The sequence below is a fragment of the Bombina bombina genome, chromosome 2, assembly GCF_027579735.1.
Source record: "Bombina bombina isolate aBomBom1 chromosome 2, aBomBom1.pri, whole genome shotgun sequence".
NCBI lineage: Eukaryota > Metazoa > Chordata > Amphibia > Anura > Bombinatoridae > Bombina > Bombina bombina.
Window position 1 is genome coordinate 996,057,051 of NC_069500.1, and position 13,542 is coordinate 996,070,592.

Genomic DNA, 13,542 nt, shown 5'->3' on the forward strand with positions numbered 1-13,542 from the left:
CAAGATCACAGCAGGGATATGTCTTTGCCTCCAGCAGACTCTTAATCACCTTCTTCTGTATCAGAGGACAGTTCATGTAGAGTTATATCAAGTGGAAGAGTGGTGAAACTTCCGGCCCGATATCGGGATTAACATTAGTTGGAACAGTGACCGGAAGTATGGGCAGAATAATCCCATGGTCACTGTGGACTAGGGTAGTCTATCCCGATGTTCAAGTCAGGATATAATTCATGTTGTTTATACTGATATTCTCTTTAACTTGTTTTTGTTATATACTGTTCAAAACTGCTGTTGTATGCTTTTTGTATACTTTGTTATTTGTTGTATTCAAATGAAAAAAAAATGTATGCCTTGTCCTTTGAAAAGGGGGAAGATTTGATGAGAGTGGGAAGTGGTGTCACCGGATGGGGGCGGGGCTTAGGCCCGTTTTTTTCTGTGTCGCAGTTACTAAGTGAGATCAATGCTACCAGATGTATATTTCCATGCTCTACAATAAAATAGTGTTGTACCATCTTTGCTGTGTCCTGCATCTCATGACAATATGTTCTGCTAATCTCTTTTTTGTAGGGTCTTTTAGTGTGACCTATTTATTGCAGGTTGCAGCTGCATTCAAATAAATACACCACGTAGGTTGTCTTGCAATTAGTAAATTGTTCCAAAGTGCATATTTTAGAATCAGATGCAGAGGAAATAGATTTTGTTGGTTTGTTCTGATTATAGGCATGCTTGCAGCCCACACAGTTCATCCTATTACACTTACAAAAATAAACACTGATCGTTTCTCAAGCCAGTTCTGGCTTTTATCTGGAGGAGATAATTTTCTGGGTGCTAAACACATTTTTGAATTCTTGATTTTTCTTAAAAATACTGTAGGTTTATCACTTAATGTGTTAACTAGATTATCTTGTTTTAGAATATTCCAATGTTTGGATATAATGTTCTTAAAGGGACATTATACGCTCATTTTTTCTTTGCATAAATGTTTTGTAGATTATCTATTTATATAGCCCATAAAGTTTTTTTTTTAATAAATGTATAGTTTTGCTTATTTTTAAATAACATTGCTCTGATTTTCAGACTCCTAACCAAGCCCCAAAGTTTTATGTGAATACCGTCAGCTACCTTCTCCAGCTTGCTCCTGTTTGTGTAAAGGGTCTTTTCATATGCAAAAGAAGGGGGCGTGTCTTATTTGCCACTTGCAGTAGGCTTTCCAGCTACCTTTTTAAAAGAGCCAAACTGACAGCTTCTAAGTAAGTTTTTAAACAGTTTTATACTGGATTTTTATATCAGTATCTGTGCATCTTATTCTTTATAGTAGTGTCTATTACACGCAGTTACATGAAAATGAGTGTATACTGTCCCTTTAATTTCAGGAGCTGCCTTGTTGTATGTGGTAATTAGACTAATACTGTGTTTGGAGTTATATTCCTATTTCTCCTTCTTATTGTCCTGTTTAGTTTTTAAGAGGGAGTTTCTGTCCATGTTTTTTTACTTTAGTAAACTGTGCTGCATTCGACGGCACCAATACTCTCGCCTGACATCGCCTAACATCGCTGCCGCAGACCTGAATACGCTCTCCATATTTAACAAAAAAGCTGTTAAAAAGCCGTGCACCAAGTACGTGGCGATGAGCAGCGGACTGTTGTTAACTAACAGTCATCGATCTCCCTGCTATTCAGCTTTTTCACAGCTTTATTTGTATACTGTCACTAAACACAGCCACTATACTAAAATGTTTAACCCTTATCCCGCCGCTCCCAGAGCCCACCGCAACTAAATAAAGTTATTAACCCCTAAACCGCCAGCCCCCACATCACCATAAACTAAATTAACCTATTAACCCCTAAACCTAATAACCTGCTAACTTTATATTAAATATTAACTCATCCCTATCTTATAATAAATTTAAACTTACCTCTAAAATTACATTAAACTATATTAAACTATATAAACTTTCATGATTCAGATAGAGCATGTAATTTTAAACAATTTTCCAATTTACTTTTATCACCAATTTTGCTTTGTTCTCTTGGTATTCTTAGTTGAAAGCTTAACCTAGGAGGTTCATATGCTAATTTCTTAGACCTTGAAGGCCACCTCTTTTCAGAATTCATTTTAACAGTTTTTCACCACTAGAGGGTGTTAGTTCACATATTTCATATAGATAACACTGTGCTCATGCACGTGAAGTTATCTGGGAGCAGACACTGATTGGCTAAACTGCAAGTCTGTCAAAAGAACTGAAATAAAGGGGCAGTTTGCAGAGGTACAGTGCAGCTTCCCTAGAGTGCTATTGAGCACCCTGGGCTGTGCATGTTGCAGGGAAATGACATATGTACCCAGTTTAGTCTGAGAGTGCAGCCCCCTTCCGTGTTTTGAAAAAAAAAAATATATATATAGCCATCATTGGATACAGAGAATGTGGAAGGAGCAATATATTTCAGTTTAATGAGGAGGATGCTAGCAGGATTCGGTTTTATAATCATTTGGTCAAACTAAAAAAAAAGGGAAGTTGACTTGAAGTTGCATGGATGTTACCTCTCAGATTATCATAGGAAGGCCTTTTATTCCTTCAGAATAAAAAACACCCTCACTATAGGCCGTAATAATGCCACATTCTGTATTAAGTGGTGTGGTATTTTGAACAAGTGTTCATTCGACTTAATATTATTGGTAATTGAAGAGGTGGCAACTTTACTAAAACAGGTTGAAAATGAAATGATGGTGTTTGAAACCATGCATACTGATAAACTGAGTGGGGAAGGTGACAATGATTGGCTACAGAAAATCACAAACAGGTGGATGAATATTAAAAGGACTTAATTTCTTTAAAAGAAAGAAAGTGGGAAGCTGTAACCAGCCATTATAGAGAAAAAAGAATCTATAGGTGGCTTCTGGGTCCTGAGGAGAGAAGGTTCATGTCCAGAAACAGAAAGCCAAGGATATTTAAAGCGAGAAACCTGAATACGGTGAAGAGCTCTGATAATAGCTCGGATCCAGAACATATGGGTTCAGAGGAAGTGGGCACTATCACAGGATCCCAACCCATGACTATGAGGTCAAAAAACGCCACAAGGGGAGGCCACACCCCAGAAGAAGTGGCCGTAAACACAAGAGGGTACACTCGGGAGAGACCACCACGGCAGTGGTGCAGATGATGGAACTGAGTATAATCATAAACCTTAGTACACACCAGCTTAAAGGCCTAACATTTGTCCCTACTACTAGACCTGATAATTTTGAGCTGCATGTTGATCTGTATAAGTTCAATAGGAAACTCTGAATGAAAAAGCATTTTGGCAAGAATGAGAATACTGTGGAAAAGTTCAAGAAAAAGAGCAAGTTTTACCCCAAATTTATGAATGCCATTATTAACACATATACACGTATGGTCAAGGAAGATCAGGATGGTATACTAAACAACCCCATGATTACCAGAAATAACCTAATGAAGGAAGAATGGATTGCGCTAAAGAGCTTGAAGAACAACCATGAACTGGTGATAAGGAAAGCGGAAAAAGGAGGAGCACTGGTTCTACAAGACTATGTGGACTATAGGGCGGAAATCTTGGTACAGCTGAATGATTTAACAGTTTACCGTAAATTGCCTAAGAATCCCACAGTTTAATTTAAAAGAACCATTGATGAATACCTTGAATTAATGGTAGTAAGTGGTAGTCTTAACAAAACCACGTATGAATTCCTGAGGGTTTAGTTTCCAATCACTCCCATTATATACACCTTACCAAAGGTCCACAAAGACCCCATTAAACCACCTGGATGCCCCATCGTGTCAGCACGGGGTTCAATCCTGCAGACATTGGCTATTTTTATTGATGATATCCTCCAACCATTAGTCGACAGATGGACTCCTTCCTACTTGATTCTATTGAATTGGTCAAACTACTGCAAGACATGGATGATCTTACCAGTGATGAATTGCTGGTTACACTAGATGTAACCAACTTATACATAGTTATATCACACAATGAAGTAGTAGGAGCTATCAGGGAGAGTTTGCTTATGTATCCATACATTGGACCTCCAATAGATGCCATCTTACAACTACTTGAGTACTGCCTAAAATATAGCTATTTTAGGTTTGAAAATATAAATTACACCTGCGGTCAAATAGAAAGTTTGAAATAAAGCACAGGGTCACCTGCACGGCCAAGTATGTGGTTTATATGCTCCACTGCCATGTGGGAAATTTTATGTGGGTAAAACCCAAGATGATGCCCACACCAGAATGGTTAACCACAGGTCGGCGATCAGAGCAGCCATAAATTGTGGCAAGTCAGACCAACTTGTGGCCAGACCTTTTGTCCAGGGAAGACATAGTGTTACTGAACTTAGGTTCATTATTATTGACCATATCCTCCCTCTCTTGAGAGGGGGTGATAGAGGTAGGCTGTTGCTGCAGAGGGAAAGCCAATGGAATTTCAGACTAGAAACTCTGGTACCAAAGGGGCTCAATTTTCACCTTGATATTCAGTGCTTTCTGTAATACTTTGGTTGATTTTTTCCATAGTTCCAATAGTTACCAATATTCAGGACACCATCCCCTGTGGGGTATCAATGGCTCTTTGGGACAAGCTGTAACACAAGCTGATAATGTTATGATTTATGTATATGTGTAAGTACATTTTTTCTAGCTGCAATATATGTTATACACATCTATTTGACTCTTTAATAGAGCCATATATGTAGTTCCTATTGCAAATCATGTAGTGTATATTGCTCTCTTCGAACTTGATGTATCTTAACTATATCAAGAGGTGTCTCTTGAGGCAGTATTAGTGATTCTAAGATGTATCAACATTGATGTGCAAACATAGTAGTAGTATACCGTAACTGATGTGTCTCTTAACTGAAGGGTGTATGATTTAATACCACTTTAACATTGTTGATTACTGGAAGCCTAGTATTGTTTATACTGCGATTTAATGAAAGGTCATATCCCTCCTCTCGAGTGGCTGCAATGCTAAATGTAATGGGGCTCGCATTTTTAAATATGATAGGGATGTGGTATGAGCTAATGTGGCTTTACTATATGTGCCCTAATAAGATAGATTGAGGCATATTGAAGTTCTGGTGCATTGTCCTATAGAACAGTGATTTGCAACATTTTTTTTTGCCGTGGCACACTTTTTTACATTAAAAAATCCTGCGGCACACCACCATCGCAGAATTTTACAAAATCACACATTGTAGCCTAATACAGGATATATATATATATATATATATATATATATATACACTGTACTGTGCTGTCATGCCATGCCTCCTACAAACTATACATGACATATTTACATTCATTCACAAACAATCATAATGATTGTCTGTGAATGAATGTCAATGTCATGGCTGTAAATGATGCCTGATGAGCCTGTCACATACCTCCCAATATTTCAAAATTTGAAAGAGGGACACCCCCGCAATGTTGTCAGTCTGCCGCGGCACACCTGAGGATCTCTCACGGCACACTAGTTGAAAAACACTGCTATAGAAAGTTGTTTGGTTAAATTCATGCACCTATTGGTTGCACTATGCATCCCCTATGAAGTGATGGTATAAATCAAATAGTATTTTATTTTTATTGGTGATAGTGTGTTAACCCCTCATAAACTTTAACTGATGGGATTATGACATATTGAGGTTCAGAGATGGTATATGTGGTTGGGTCATTCTCTGCAGCAACTGACAGGTGGACCCCCCCCCCCCTGTTTAGCGATGACATGTAGCACATACCATAGAACAGACGATACTTGCATTAGCCACTGACAACTTTTAAAGTGTATGAGGGTTAATATATTCACTTCCACGGGCTGACCTCTATGCTGACAAGTAGATACAGTTATTATGATGTTATTCTGAACAATTTTTTTGTAGCTGTGCCGATTTTATCTTTATAAGTATAGTTTTATGTTTGAGTTTTTTGTTTTTTGAACTTCCAGGGCTACCGTACGGACTCTTGCGCATGCACAGTTGCGCACAGAAAATGCTGTTTGGTCTGGAATGCACCTGGGGTAAGGTTAAACACATAAATGTCTGCTTTTTGATTTTGTATGTAAGTCTGAGGACAGGGGCAACCCCCTGAAAACGTTAACTGAAGTAAAAAATCTTTTGCTAATTATAAACGGAGAGTGCCTTTTCTTGGAAATACTTTATGCATGGTTTTAAAAGTGCACCCCGGAGGCTGTGCTTAAGTTATGTGAGTGTTGAATACACTTGGGACATGATATATACAAGTATAGATATATATTTAAAATATCAATATATATATATATATATATATATATAATTATGTGAGCATAAAAAAAATATTTTCTTCTAAATGAAGAACATAGGAATGTGAAGTAATCCTAATTCACCTTCGGCTTAGCGCAATTGATCGTGTCGTGCTAGCTCTCAAGTGATAACTGAAAAGGCTTTCTGCAGCACCCCATAGCGCAGTATACTAAGCCCTGAACTTAGCACAACTTAGGCTTTCGCTCTTGTGCTAACTTTTTACTTTCAACTTGTAACCTGGCCGTGCTAAAATTTTAACTTGAGCACAGTTAGTTCTCAAGGGCAAAAAAAATAAATGAGCGCACAACTTGAAATCTGAGCCATAACAAACTGCAACACTGATAAAGTAAATAAATATAACTACAGCACTTCAAATAAATAAGTAAAAAAATAAATCAGTGTCAAAAGCGCACAGCAGAGAATATCCTTCAAGAGACGAAATTAGATGTGATAGATATTTCTGCATATTTTAATAAAGCAAGAGTTATATATTGTAATGGAAAATGCAATTTGCTACTGTAAATGTGCTTTCATCAATCATTTAATTAATTTGTATGCGTCACTGGAAAGGTAATTTGTGGAAAAAATGGTTATTCTGTTTAAGCAGAACCAGATTTCAGAAAATAATTAATTGAAATAGGCAGCGTAAGAATGAAATGCTCTGCTTGCTAGTGAAATTTATTTGTCAACTAATTCCCTTACTATGAGTTTCACAGCTGCATATAGATATTATACAGGGCTAGATGCAGCATTGGTTCTAAGGTTTGTGGGATTATGTGAACAGCAAAATGTGGGGCCAACAGATGTGAAGGAACTAAGGGACAGATTTCAGGTGATGCACTATACTGTTTTTCCGGTCGCAAGCTAATTACGCTCATAGTAAAAAAAGTAGCGTGGCTGCATTAACATGCATATTAAAATTTGAAAGTAAAAAGTTAGCATGTGAGCATAAGACTCACTGCGCTAACTTCAGCAGTTTGGAGATTGGTACTGCGCTAATTTCTTCTCCCAATAAACTTTAATGGGAAGAGCTGAAAAATAAATCTATTAGTTATCAATTGTGCGCCAATTTGACATCGCAGAAGATCAATTGTGCTAAACCCCAAGGTGTGTTAGAAATGCTTTACATTCCTATGTTTTTCACATAGAATGTTCTTTTTATTTAAAAATACAGCTACACATCCCCAAATCCAGATATACAGATACAGTATATAGAGATATTTATTTTAAAATAAAAACAACATTTTTTTTTCTAAATGAATAACATAGAATTGTCAACTATTTCTATTTTAAAAATTAATAAATTGATATTGCATGATTCAAGGTATTTGACTGGGAAGGGCTCAAAAGTGTATATATGTGTATACATGTGTATTTATGTTCTTATATAGGTATATATGTATGTATGTGCACACATACATATTTACACTTATAACACATTAATACACATATATAGACATGTATACATACACATACACATATTTAGACATAAACACACAGTCAAACACCTTGCCATATACCATATACACTTTAAACCTTTTAAAACGTTTTCATTAATATTTATATGGTATATTTATTTATGTTTTTTTAAATATATTTTTATTGAAAGAGATACACTTCAGACAGTACAGACATAAGTCAAAGAAGGTATAGTATAACATAAATCTTCACATGTTTAACAAGGGATTCATATATAAAGTTGAAATAATCTTAGTAGCTTTTACATGTTGATAATATAGACCCATGTCATTGGGTGCATTGGCTTTTGTACGGTTCCGCCCGTCCGTCTGAGTACATGTACCTCTTAATTTTGTATTTATTTATTAATTATGTAATTTTTTATTAAAAAAATCGTACTTTATTTTAATCTGTTTTGTGCAAATATTTTTTTAACCCTTTACCTCAGGTCTTAAGTTGTGCTCTAGAGCAGTTTAGGCTTTTGCTTGAGAGCAAACTATACATTTCAACTTGTAATATGAGCGCAAGTTAGCGCGTTCATGATATCCCTTGAAAGTATAGGTTGCGCTAGAGAGATGTCAACCATTCTATCAATATATATGCAAAACACTTATTACCCTCATACAAAAACACATGTATCTGAAAATTGAGGCAATTGCAGGCTGCTATATGTTGAAATGAAAGTTATCGGATTTGTATTGGCTCCTGCAAAGTTTACAAATCCAGAAGCTCCAATATTTTTTAAGGTAGACATCTTGCAGCTCTCAGGTACAGCCACATTTAACTCCCTGAGGGCAGCCCCTGTGAGTGTTAGCTCAGAAAAGTTTGATCACGTCTGTTCAGATACAATGTACCTGCCCTAGGCCTGCCCTGGCTTGATCACAATCAAGTTGATAAAATGAAGCCATCATCCAAAAAGTAGGTGTAGACAATTTTATATAGAAGCTCCACTTTTACACCGTAGCATTTATATATTAATAGGTCTGCACATTTTTATTTCTACCATAACATGGGACCAATAAAATATAGGTATCAATTTTAGAGCTTTGAATCCTTCACCTTGACACATTCAGAATGACAACTGAATGAGCACACTAGAGTTTTATTAGCCTCATATGCAACCTTGACCCTTACTGTAATACCATCCTAATACCCAACAAGTCCATCTTTGTGATGCTCAACTGTAAATACTTCCACTGTAAACAGTCTCCCCTTTAAACCCTCATTGAAACCTACCTACAGGAGATCCCCCACTTATAAACTCTCCACTAAATTTCACTTAAAGCTCGACACATTTCAAACCTCTAAAATGTTAAATAAATTAATTAATTAGTGAAATTAGACTGTTATATGTAGGGAGTGTAGGGAATTGCAACAGTGGTTGTCTTGTAAGAGGGTAGGAGGAGGTGTTTAGCATAATGGGGTACTTGTTTTTCTGGGTAATGTGGGGGGTCTATTGGATGTAGGGAGGAATTTGCAGCAGTAGAGTCCATACAAAGATAATTGCAGTGGGTTGCAGGTAACATAGAAGGTTAAAGGGATCTGAAACCCAAAACTTTTCTTTTGTGATTCAGATAGAGCATTTCTTACTTCTATTAAGAAATTTGATTTGTTCCCATGATATTTTGTGTTGAAGGTAGGCATCTGGAGCACTACATGGCAGGAAACAGTGCTGCCATCTAGTGTTTTTGCAAATGGATACCATGGTTGTGATAGTGCTGCCATATAACGCTCCAAAAATGGGCCAGCTCCTAAGCATACATCCCTACTTTTCAACAAAAGATACCAAGAGAACAAATTAAACTTTATAACGGAAGTAAATTAGAAAGTTGTTAAAATTGTCATGCTCTATCTGAATCATAAAATATTTTTTTTGGTGTTCCATATCCCTTTAATTAAGCAGTGGAAAGCACAGTCAGCTACACTAGGAGCTTATTTTTGGCAGTAGTTATTTTTTTAATTATTTACAATGGCTTTTATTGGGTACCAAAATTAATGTTATAAAAGCTGCACACCCATGTACTGAGTAAGCAGCTGAATGCATCTTCTTCCACAGACAAATATAACCTGAAATATGCAACATTTTTATGCTGCTGATATTGATACCTTGTGAGTCACATATTGTAGCAACAGGATTGTAACTGCATAGAGATCACATATTGTAGCAACAGGATTGTAACTACATAGAGATCACATATTGTAGCAACCGGATTGTAACTACATAGATATCACATATTGTAGCAATAGGATTGTAACTGCATAGAGATCACATATTGTAGCAACAGGATTGTAACTACATAGAGATCACATATTAAAGCAACAGGATTGTAACTGCATAGGGATCACATATTGTAGCAACAGGATTGTAACTGCATAGAGATCACATATTGTAGCAACAGGATTGTAACTACATAGAGATCACATATTGTAGCAACCGGATTGTAACTACATAGATATCACATATTGTAGCAACAGGATTGTAACTACATAGAGATCACATATTGTAGCAATAGGATTGCAACTGCATAGAGATCACATATTGTAGCAACCGGATTATAACTACATAGAGTTCACATATTGTAGCAACAGGATTGTAACTACATAGAGATCACATATTAAAGCAACAGGATTGTAACTGCATGGGGATCACATATTGTAGCAACAGGATTGTAACTGCATGGGGATCACATATTGTAGCAACAGGATTGTAACTACATAGAGATCACATATTGTAGCAACCAGATTGTAACTGCATAGAGATCACATATTGTAGCAACAGGACTGTAACTACATAGAAATCACATATTGTAGCAACAGGATTGTAACTACATAGAGATCACATATTGTAGCAACCAGATTGTAACTACATAGAGATCACATATTGTAGCAACAGGATTGTAACTACATAGATATCACATATTGTAGCAACAAGATTGTAACTACATAGAGTTCACATATTGTAGCAACAGGATTGTAACTATATAGATATCACATATTGTAGCAACAGGATTGTAACTACATAGATATCACTTATTGTAGCAACAGGATTGTAACTACATAGATATCACATATTGTAGCAACAAGATTGTAACTACATAGAGTTCACATATTGTAGCAACCGGATTGTAACTACATAGAGATCACATATTGTAGCAACCGGATTGTAACTACATAGAGTTCACATATTGTAGCAACCGGATTGTAACTACATAGAGATCACATATTGTAGCAAAAGGATTGTAACTACATAGATATCACATATTGTAGCAACATGATTGTAACTACATAGAGTTCACATATTGTAGCAACAGGATTGTAACTACATAGAGTTCACATATTGTAGCAACAGGATTGTAACTACATAGAGATCACATATTTTAGCAACAGGATTGTAACTGCATAGGGATCACATATTGTAGCAACAGGATTGTAACTGCATAGAGATCACATATTGTAGCAACAGGATTGTAACTGCATAGAGATCACATATTGTAGCAACAGGACTGTAACTACATAGAAATCACATATTGTAGCAACAGGATTGTAACTACATAGAGATCACATATTGTAGCAACCAGATTGTAACTACATAGATATCACATATTGTAGCAACAAGATTGTAACTACATAGAGTTCACATATTGTAGCAATAGGATTGTAACTATATAGATATCACATATTGTAGCAACAGGATTGTAACTACATAGATATCACATATTGTAGCAACAAGATTGTAACTACATAGAGTTCACATATTGTAGCAACCAGATTGTAACTACATAGAGATCACATATTGTAGCAACCGGATTGTAACTACATAGAGTTCACATATTGTAGCAACTGGATTGTAACTACATAGAGATCACATATTGTAGCAAAAGGATTGTAACTACATAGAGATCAAATAGTGTAGCAACAGGATTGTAACTACATAGATATCACATATTGTAGCAACAGGATTGTAACTACATAGAGATCACATATTGTAGCAACAGGATTGTAACTACATAGAGATCACATATTGTAGCAACATGATTGTGTTCAAACCCAGAATCCATGTCATAGTCCCAACCTCCCCACACACCTCTCCAGATACATATGCTTTTAGTTATTGAAGTATACGCAGGGGCGGCCTGACACTAATCAGGGCCCTGGGCAAATATTCGGGAACGGCCCCCATTGTCTCACACTGATCCAACTTTATGCACATTTATGCAAATTAACATAGCAGCCTCCATGTCTGTCCCCACCAGGCCCCCCAGCATCAAGGGCCAGAGACAGGGCCCCCAACCTCCAGGGCCAGACCCCACACACCATGGCCCTCACAGCGTCAGACCCCCGACAGGCCCCCCCCCCTACTCTAGGGCCCCTGAGGACCAACCCCCACATCCAGCCACAAGGCCCCCACTAAACCCACACTTAACTACTAAGTTACTGATAGGGCAGCTATCAACCCCAGCTTAAGCAGCACACCAGGAGCCATGTTGATATCATTTGTGGGTCTTCCTACATGCTGGGCCCTCGGTCCAGGTCCTATTTGCCCGGCTGATCAGTCCGCCCTGAGTATATGTATTTATGCTTGCTCTTGATTTGCACAATGACCAAATCCTTATCTTGGACAGCACAGGTTTGCTGTGTGTATGTGACTGAATATTTTAACAGGAGTCACATTCATAGTAAATTAAGATTGTGTGTAAAATAAAATGTTCTAATGAAATATAACATATTTTTTACACTAAACTTTCCTTTTAAAGGGACAGTCTACTTAAAAAGTTCTATTGTTTAAAAAGATAGATCCCTTTATTACCCATTCCCCAGTTTGCATAACCAACACTGTTATATTATTATACTTTTTACCTCTGTGATTACATTGCATCTAAGCCTATGTAGACTGCCCGCTTATTTCAGTTCTTTTGGCAGACTAGCATTTTAGCTAATCAGTGCCCTCTCACAAGTAACCCCAAGGCCTTAGCACAATGCTTTCTACAGGGAGTGCAGAATAATTAGGCAAGTTGTATTTTTGAGGATTAATTTTATTATTGAACAACAACCATATTCTCAATGAACCCAAAAAACTCATTAATATCAAAGCTGAATAGTTTTGGAAGTAGTTTTTAGTTTGTTTTTAGTTATAGCTATTTTAGGGGGATATCTGTGTGTGCAGGTGACTATTACTGTGCATAATTATTAGGCAACTTAACAAAAAACAAATATATACCCATTTCAATTATTTATTTTTACCAGTGAAACGAATATAACATCTCAACATTCACAAATATACATTTCTGACATTCAAAAACAAAACAAAAACAAATCAGTGACCAATATAGCCACCTTTCTTTGCAAGGACACTCAAAAGCCTGCCATCCATGGATTCTGTCAGTGTTTTGATCTGTTCACCATCAACATTGCGTGCAGCAGCAACCACAGCCTCCCAGACACTGTTCAGAGAGGTGTACTGTTTTCCCTCCTTGTAAATCTCACATTTGATGATGGACCACAGGTTCTCAATCGGGTTCAGATCAGATGAACAAGGAGGCCATGTCATTAGATTTTCTTCTTTTATACCCTTTCTTGCCAGCCACGCTGTGGAGTACTTGGACGCGTGTGATGGAGCATTGTCCTGCATAAAAATCATGTTTTTCTTGAAGGATGCAGACTTCTTCCTGTACCACTGCTTGAAGAAGGTGTCTTCCAGAAACTGGCAATAGGACTGGGAGTTGAGCTTGACTCCATCCTCAACCCGAAAAGGCCCCACAAGCTCATCTTTGATGATACCAGCCCAAACCAGTA